This window comes from Babylonia areolata, chromosome 14 (genome assembly GCF_041734735.1).
Source record: "Babylonia areolata isolate BAREFJ2019XMU chromosome 14, ASM4173473v1, whole genome shotgun sequence".
NCBI lineage: Eukaryota > Metazoa > Mollusca > Gastropoda > Neogastropoda > Buccinidae > Babylonia > Babylonia areolata.
In genome coordinates, this window is record NC_134889.1 from 25,542,876 (window position 1) to 25,552,875 (window position 10,000).

Consider the following 10,000-nt stretch of genomic DNA (forward strand, 5'->3'; position numbering starts at 1 on the left):
AAGAAAAAAAAAAAAAAAAGAAAGAGAAAAGAAAAAAATGCAGAGAGAAATATTAATATACTGTTCTTGCTGTTGTTATTTATCCTCCTCCTCTTTCTACTTCCCATCATCATCATCATTATCATTATTACTCTTATTATTATCAGTCATCATCATGATCATGATTATCATTATTATTATCATTATCATCATCATTATCATTATTATCATCATCTTCATCATCATTATTTTTATCATTAATATTATTGTTTTGTTGTTGTTGTTGTTATTATTGTTGTTGTTGTTATATTATTATTGTTATTATTATTATTATTATTATTAGTAGTAGTAGTAGTAGTAGTAGTAGTAGTAGCAGTAGTAGTAGTAGTAGTAGTATCATCATCATCACCATTACTATTATTACTCTTATTATCACTATTATTATTATTATTATCATTATTATTATTATTATTATTGTTGTTGTTGTTGTTGTTATTTTCGTTATCATTTTTGCAAGGCCCGCTGCCTTGTCTGCCCCTTGTGACCCCCGACCCCCAGCAGTGCTATGGCTTGCCGACTTCGTCAAACTGCTGAGATCGCCTGGATAGCGGAAAAAAATAAAAGAAAGAACAAAGAAAAAAAAAGAAAGAAAAAAAAAAAAGAAAGAGAAAAGAAAAAAATGCAGAGAGAAATATTAATATACTGTTCTTGCTGTTGTTATTTATCCTCCTCCTCTTTCTACTTCCCATCATCATCATCATTATCATTATTACTCTTATTATTATCAGTCATCATCATGATCATGATTATCATTATTATTATCATTATCATCATCATTATCATTATTATCATCATCTTCATCATCATTATTATTATCATTATTATTATTGTTTTGTTGTTGTTGTTGTTATTATTGTTGTTGTTGTTATATTATTATTGTTATTATTATTATTATTATTATTATTATTATTAGTAGTAGTAGTAGTAGTAGTATCATCATCATCACCATTACTATTATTACTCTTATTATCACTATTATTATTATTATTATTATTATTGTTGTTGTTATTTTCGTTATCATTTTTGCAAGGCGAGGTGTGGGAGTAGGACGTAGACGCAGACGTTTTATTCACATAGGCCATAGCCCCTTAGAAGGGGGTACGCATGGAACTGACATAAAGTCGCATATCAACACAAAGAAAATTTACGTTAAATAAGCACTGCGTTGTTTAAGTTCTCCGTGTAAATATAAAGCAAAATGTTGTACAACAGTTTCGTTCGTAGACGACAAAAACGAAACGAGTGTAAATAAACAAGGTTGTCTATAGAACTTGAGTGGAATGAATTGCTCTCTGACATTTCTCAATGCTGGACAACTGGGCACAAAATGAACCTCGTCTTCCGTTGATTCTCTGCATCATGGGCATAACAAATTACAAATGTTTGACTGCCTTTTTAGCGGTACTGACGAGAAAGAACATCAGAGACACCGAACCTACATTTCGCCATTAAACACTTCAAACCTCTAGCACTTTTTCATACGCATATCAACAGGAACGCTATCTAAATTATGGATAATTCTATACGCACTGAATCTGTCACTGTCCTGGATATGAGAATTCCAACTTTGCCACCTACAATCAACCAATCTTTCGCGGAACACATGAGGGAATAGGAGGAAAGGAGAGAGAGGGGGGCATATATCCATATACGCTACACCACACCACATATATCCATATACGCTAACCCAACCGCGCAGAAATCAGGCTTTGAGTGCATCACTCAACATGTGATAATAATAATAATAATAATGGTATTTATATAGCGCTGAACCTTGTGCAGAGACAAATCAAAGCGCTTTCGCACCAGTCATTCACGCGCATGCATAACTCTAAAACTGGAGAAACTATAGACAAGGAAGAGGCACTGATGCGCCGCAGTTGACAGCCCAGCAGGACTGACATGTCTGACTGATAAATTTTTGCATGGACAGGGCAGTGTATGGTCAAGGACAACAACACCGAGGTTCCTGACTGACCTAGGAAAGAGGGATGGATGTACTGCCAAGTTGGATCGTGTCAATTGTGAGGGAAGACAGTTTTTGTTTAGTTCCTGTGATCAAATTCATTAAAAAAAAAAAAAAAAAAAGAAGAAAGAAAGAAAGAAGGGAACAACAGAACACGACATGAATTTGCAAGCTTTCTCCATTACCTCCCTGACAACTCATCCCACCCCATCTTCAAACACGCACACACACACACACACACACACACACACACACACACACACACACACACCACAGCTAAGGTCGATAACTGTGTGTTCACTTTTAAAAACGATCTCACCAGTTGTGCCCCTTGAATCGCACGCAGAAATCTGCTGTCAAGATTATCTTGGGGTGCAACGATAATTCTGAGAGAGAGAGAGAGAGAGAGAGAGAGAGAGAGAGAGAGAGAGAGAGAGAGAGAGAGAGAGAGAGAGAGAGGGAGAGAGAGAGAGAGAGAGAGAGAGAGAGAGAGAGAGAGAGAGAGAGAGAGAGAGAGAGAGAGAGAGAGAGATTTCTGAGGGTAATAGAATAAGCAACAATGCTTTTTTTTTCATCCAGCCATTTCATCCATTTCTTTCTCAAGGCCTGACAAAGCGCGTTGGGCTACGCTGCTGGTCAGCCACCTGCTTGGCAGAGGTGGTGTAGCGTATATGGATTTGTCCGAACGCAGTGACGCCTCCTTGAGCTACTGAAACTGAAACTGAAGCTGAAATTCATCCAGCCCCCAAAAGAAGATTGATCACATCAAACGAGAAAGAAAAAAAAAAAAAAAAAAAAAATCAAAGCATCACATCATTACAAACCATGGAAAGGACTACAGGGGAATTGTACACACAAACGCAAACACACCCTTTAGAATAACGTATATGCGCCAAGAAATGTAGAGAAAATAGAGAAAGACAGACAGACAGACAGACCAACAGAGACACAGAGGGAGGGAGGGAGGGAGGGAGGGAGGGAGAAAGACGTCTTTGAGAATAGTACCATTAAGACGTCTTTGAGAATAGTAGTACCATTATATGAATTTCTGAATTCATAGACAGAAATAGCAACATTTTCTATCAGATACTTAATTTCTACATAGATAGAATCAGCAAAGCTTTCCATCAGATAGTCATGATACCTTTTCTTTTTTTTTTCTTTTTTTTTCCTTTTTGTTGTTGAAAACATTGAGACTGGTATGAACATTGAAACTAGATAAGATGTTGTTCCAGAGACATCCACCAGAGTAAGTGAGACTAGATTTAAACAAATCGAGTCCAAGTAACGGTACCATTATCTTGTTGGTGTCGCGGATTGTACTTGTAACGAAAAGAGAGAGAGACAGAGAGAGAGAGAGAGAGAGAGAGAAGAGAGAGAGATGATTTATTCAGATTTAGACCAAAGCCCCTAACTGAAGGGGAAAGTCATATTCCAATCAAACAATTAGTTTACCAAAAAAAAAATACAGTGCAAAACATAAAAGCTTCAGATGGTTATTATAATGGACAATTCACATCATTACTGTAATCTAAGTTATAGCAATACGCAATCATATTAAGGCATTGTGAATGTATAAAGCCACACTACACAATACAGGTTTCATTCCTGGATGAAAAAAGCAAGTTGAATCTTGCTTGCTTGCGCGGATGGGATCGTGTATGCATGTGTCGGAACATGCGTGCACGTGCGTGCATGCATGCTCATGCGCGGGTGTTCATGCGTAACGCGGTCTCGCATGCACACACACACACACACACACACACACACACACACACACACTCATTCACTCACACACACACACATACATATACACTCACTCACACACACACACACACATAGTGGAGTGATAGCCTAGAGGTAACGCGTCCGCCTAGGAAGCGAGAGAATCTGAGCGCGCTGGTTCGAATCACGGCTCAGCCGCCGATATCCCCCCCCCTCCCCCCTCCACGAGACCTTGAGTGGTGGTCTGGACGCTAGTCATTCGGATGAGACGATAAACCGAGGTCCCGTGTGCAGCACGCACTTAGCGCACGTAAAAGAACCCACGGCAACAAAAGGGTTGTTCCTGGCAAAATTCTGTAGAAAAATCCACATCGATAGGAAAAACAAATAAAACTGCATGCAGGAAAAAATACAAAAAAAAAAGAAAAAAAAAAGGGTGGCGCTGTAGTGTAGCGACGCGCTCTCCCTGGGGGAGAAATCTGTGGTGATAAAAAGAAATACAAAATACAAAAATACAAAATACAAACACACACTCATCCTAGCTCTTCTAACAACAACGACAACGACAACAACAACCGCTGCGTCCATGTTTCGACCAGACCCGCACATCACACACACACACACACACACACACACACACACACACAAAGCACGTGAATGCATGACCGCGCATCTGAGTGGTTGCGCTGCACTGCCGTCTCCACCCAGGCTGACGGTGCTGATGACCTTGCCCTTTCCCATGTCCCGCTTCCCTCACTCTCTGTCTCTCTCTCTCTCTCTGTCTCTCTCCTTCTCTCTTTCTGTGTCTACCAAGTCACCTCCTATTTCCCAATCTATTTCAACTCCCTCTCCTCCGCTCTCTCACTCTCTGTCTGTCTCACTGTCTCTCTCTGTCTATCATTCATCTCCTATTTCCATGTCTATCTCCTCTCCTCCTCCTCTCTCTCTCAGTCTCTGTCTCACTGTCTCTCTGTGTCTGTCTCTCTCGTCTTCTATTTCCCAGTCTATCTCTATCTCCTCTCCTCCTCTCTCTCTCTCTCACTGTCTGTCTGTCTCGCTGTCTCTCTGTGTCTGTCTCATATTCTATTTCCCAGTCTATCTCTATCTCCTCTCCTCCGCTCTCTCACTCTGTCTCTCTCACTGTCTCTCTGTGTCTGTCTCTCTCATATTCTATTTCCCAGTCTATCTCTATCTCCTCTCCTCCTCTCTCTCTCTCACTGTCTGTCTGTCTCACTGTCTCTCTGTGTCTGTCTCTCTCGTCTTCTATTTCCCAGTCTATCTCTATCTCCTCTCCTCCGCTCTCTCACTCTCTCTCTCTCACTGTCTGTCTGTCTGTCTCACTGTCTCTCTGTGTCTGTCTCTCTCGTCTTCTATTTCCCAGTCTATCTCTATCTCCTCTCCTCCTCTCTCTCTCTCTCACTGTCTGTCTCTCTCACTGTCTCTCTGTGTCTGTCTCTCTCGTCTTCTATTTCCCAGTCTATCTCTATCTCCTCTCCTCCTCTCTCTCACTCTCTGTCTCTCTGTGTCTGTCTCTCTCGTCTTCTATTTCCCAGTCTATCTCTATCTCCTCTCCTCCGCTCTCTCACTCTCTCTCTCTCACTCTCTCTCTGTCTCTCTCACTGTCTCTCTGTGTCTGTCTCTCTCGTCTTCTATTTCCCAGTCTATCTCTATCTCCTCTCCTCCTCTCTCTCTCTCTCACTGTCTGTCTCTCTCACTGTCTCTCTGTGTCTGTCTCTCTCGTCTTCTATTTCCCAGTCTATCTCTATCTTCCTCTCCTCCTCTCTCTCACTCTCTGTCTCTCTGTGTCTGTCTCTCTCGTCTTCTATTTCCCAGTCTATCTCTATCTCCTCTCCTCCGCTCTCTCACTCTCTCTCTCTCACTCTCTCTCTGTCTCTCTCACTGTCTCTCTGTGTCTGTCTCTCTCGTCTTCTATTTCCCAGTCTATCTCTATCTTCCTCTCCTCCCTCTCTCTCTCACTCTCTGTCTCTCTGTGTCTGTCTCTCTCGTCTTCTATTTCCCAGTCTATCTCTATCTTCCTCTCCTCCCCCGCTCTCTCTCACCCTGTCTCACTGTGTGTGTCTCTCTATCACTACTCATCTATTTCCCAATCTATCTCTATCTCGTCCGCTCTCTCTGTCTGTCTCACTGTCTCTCTCTCCCTCTCTGTCTATCACTCATCTCCAATTTCCCAATCTATCTATATCTCCCCTACCCTCTCTCTCTTTCTTTTTTCTGCCTCCATCCCCCCCTCCCCCTCTTTCTAACTGTCTGTCCCTCATCCCTCACCACCACGCCCAAATTCATCTCAATCTCTCCCCCCCCGCCCCCCTCCACACACCCTTCTCTCTCTCTCTCTACCTCTCTCTACGCTCCCTCTCTCTGTGTCGGCAACAAGGATCAATGTGTCCACAGTCACGTACACACACCCCCCCTCCCCTCCCCACACACACACACCCCACACCCCCAACCCCACCACAACCACCGTCTTGCGCACACAGACAAGACACAGATACACACACACACATGTACACACATGCACGCTCGCACACACACACACACACACACACATTCCCTGCTTTTAGCCAGCAAGGAATATCATTGACGGACGGGGGGGGGGGGGGGGGAGGGGGGAGGGGCCACGCCGGATCAATAAGTACCACGGAGACGAGAAAAACACAACACCAACCCAACAACAACAACAGCAACTAACAAAAAACAAAAAAACAACAACAAAAATCACCTCCGAACAGGGCCACAGGGATAGAGCATGATTAGTGGTGGTGTGGAGTGGAGTAGGGCGGTGTGGCAGTGAGGGTGTGTGTGTGTGTGTGTGTGTGTGAGGGGGGTGGGGTGAGGTTATGAGTTGGCCGGGATGTGGAGAGAGAGAGAGAGAGGGAGGAACGGGAAATGAGGAGGGTGGTTGGTTGGTGAAAGGGAAGCGAGACTTAATGGCAATGCCCCACTTATAGGGGGGCGAGACCAAAATGACAATGGCCCACTTTTTTTTTCTTCTTTCCGCGTCCCCTTCCTGTTCCTGTAGAGCTCGTGCAACACAGCCGATACTGGCCGGCTGCCCGTGGTAGGAAGGGGGCAATAAAGCAGGGCAGCATTGTACAAGCCTGTGCCTGTTGCCTTTCCCCACCAGATCAAAGGATGAGAGAGAGAACTCGGTTCATTTATTTATTCATCAGTTGTTTTTTTTTTTGTTTTTTTTGTTTTTGTTTTTTTTAAAGCCTCTGGGAGGGCATCGACAATGGCTGAGAACAAATTGATTTTTTGACTGACTTGTGTAAACAAAGTGAGTCTATGTTTTAACCCGGTGTTCGGTTGTCCTGTTTCGCCCCTCTCTCTCTCTCCCTCTCTGTGTCTCTCTCTCTCTCTGTGTGTGTGTGTGTGTGTGTGTGTGTGTGTGTGTGTGTGTGTGTGGTGTGTGTGTGGCCGTGGTAAACTTTAACATTGACATTTTCTCTGCAAATACTTTGTCAGTTGACACCAAATTAGGCATAAAAACAGGAAAAAATTCAGTTCTTTCCAGTCATCTTGTTTAAAACAATATTGCACCTCTGGAATGGGCACAAAAAAATAAAAAAATGAAGCCTAATTATATGCAAACTGCATTTACTGTTATATTTATTATTTTTGTATTCTCTAAACTTGGCACTTTGATCTGGTATTCTGACACAACAACAAGAGCAATTATTATTATCATTTTTTGTTCAAACAGGAACTTCTTTTGCTAAGCATGGAAGTTTTATTTATTTTGCAAACGTTTTGGTGCAGATAGTAAAAAAGGGAAATTAATCTGTAATTAATGCTAGTGGAGTTAATTTGCTTTAAACTGATCTTTCTCATCTTAAACATTACCTTTTGAAATTATACTCAATACATAAAAAGCTTGTGTGTTTTACTCTCAGTGTACAGTGCTTTCACTATGTTCATTCACCCAAGTGGTCTTTTTCGGAAAATACTAAAATCAATACAACGAGTGGAATTTACAGATCTATTGGCTGAGCCCTGAAGGTCATGGGCAAAAATCAGTTGCGTACACATATTTACACACATTCAAAGCGCGTGCTCATATTCTTCGTGAACGCGAACGACGCCATTTTGTTTCAAGTTGTTGACCTGCCCGTTCAATCCTATATTCAATGGACAATACACGATAACATGTGATGGAAAGTTGGAGAAGGAGACCGTTAAATATTTACTCAGAAAAAGATTTGTGAACGCCACATCACTTACTGGATTATGCCCCAAACTGCCATAAAAATATCCACAGAATCAGTCGGAATTCACAGTTTAAAATTGTAAACCATGCGAGTTAATACCCTTGAACTGATCACGATGAAACGAAAAAATTTCCAGTCTTGACTTTTCTCAAAATGAAGTCCTTTTCTTCATACGACGTTTAGAAGTACTTGTACTTGGCTCTACATGTTATTAATTTAACAAAATACTCAATTTTCATATCAACTTTAAAACTATAAAACTAGAATGAACATAAAAGAGAAATTGAATCGACCGTGTCGTACTACATTCCCGGCGGGTGTAACTAAACCTGTACATCTATCTAGATCTAGAGAAAACGGCTAAAGGTTGGTGTGAATTGCGGCGATAGCCACGTCTCCTTTACCGCGGACTTAAAAAGAATTTTTAACTGCCCTTAAAGATTTTTTGAATGCCCAAGATACACCAGAATAATATGATTTAAACAGCGTTCTCACTGCGAATACCGCAATTGATTTATCGCCCTTTAAAAAAGTATGTTCAAATATTAAATTTTAGAACGTCAGTTAAGGAGCCACGATAGTGTAATGGATAAGACAGTTTCTTCTCACCCGAACACGCGGGTTTGAATCTGGTTGACTTTTTTTTTTTTTTTTTTTTTAAACCCGAAGCTTTATGATAACAAATACAGAACACATTTTAACGATTTGATTTTTTTTTTTTAAAGTGTATCACAAGTGAGTCTTGGAGGCCTTGCCTCTCTTGTTTCTGTATAAACTAAGAGGGAAATAGGGGAGAGAGAGAGAGAGAGAGAATGATTTATTCAGATTTAGGTCTAAGATCCTGATGGGGAAAGTCATATACCAATCACACAATTACTTTTCAGAGAGACAGAGAGAGAGAGAGAGAGAGAGAGAGAGAGATATTTAGGTACGAGTTCAATCCTAGTCACGCACAAGAACTTAAGATATGCCTCTGACGTTGACCATACCATTAGGTTTTGGCCGGAACATCAAAAATAAACCAATACACAAACGCGATTATGCATAAAAAAAACCCACTAACAACAACAATAATAATACATTAATAATAATAATAATAGAAGAAGAAGAAGCCTACAATTAAAAAAAAAATAATAATAAAAAAGCCGGTGGGTATAACTCGAACGTTCAAGATACAGAAAGAATCTAACATGATAAAGAACGTCCACTTATCAGGTCCACAAGAAAAAGAAGAAAACATTCAAGGCTTTCTAATAAAAATCAACCCCCCCACGCCCCCCCCCCCCCCCCCCCCAAAAAAAAAAGGAAAAAAACCAAGAAAAAAACCAACAACTACAGGTGCATAAATCAGGAAGGCAAACAAACGACAACAACAATAAAATGAAAAGATGACAGAAAGAGAAGGGAAAGGCCAGACACAAAGACAGCGATAGAACGGAGAACATTTCTCGCACAGAATTTTCCAAAAGGTGGGAGAGACTACGTCTATAGAATAATCCCCCCCGCCCCCCCAACACACACACACACACACATACACACACACTCTCCAGCCCCCTCCAGAAAGAAAGAAAGGAAGGCAGGAAGAAAGGAAGGAAGGAAGAAAGGAAAGAAAGAAAGAAAGAAAGAAAGGAAAGAAAGAAAGAATGACATAAAAACAGAAACACGTCAAGACAAAAAAAAAAAAAAAGAGTAAGAAAAAACAACAAAAGTGAAAGAAAGGGGGGGTTAGGGGGACGGGGGGAACCCACAAGACAAAAGGAAAGAAAGAAAACACAGACCCCCCTCCCTCCCTCCGCACCCCCCCCCCCCCCCCCCCCCCCCCCCCCCCCGCCCCCCAAAAAAAACAACAAACAATCCCAAAACAAACAAAAACAAACACCAAACAAACCAAAAAACAACAACAAAAAAAAACAAAGAAAAAACAACAACAACAACAAAAAAAAAAACAACAAAGAAAACAAGACCAACAACAAAACCAGAAAAAAAAGCCAACAAAACCAGAAAGAAAAAAAAAAGCCAGCAAATAGCCACAAAATTTTTT

General features: G+C 41.2%; 1 protein-coding gene across 1 annotated transcript in view; it reads right to left on the reverse strand.

The window, feature by feature from the left end:
* The window catches only part of LOC143289657 (zinc finger CCCH-type with G patch domain-containing protein-like), a 153,198-nt gene that overhangs the window by 3,023 nt on the left and 140,175 nt on the right, over window positions 1-10,000 (reverse strand). The window lies entirely within an intron of this gene.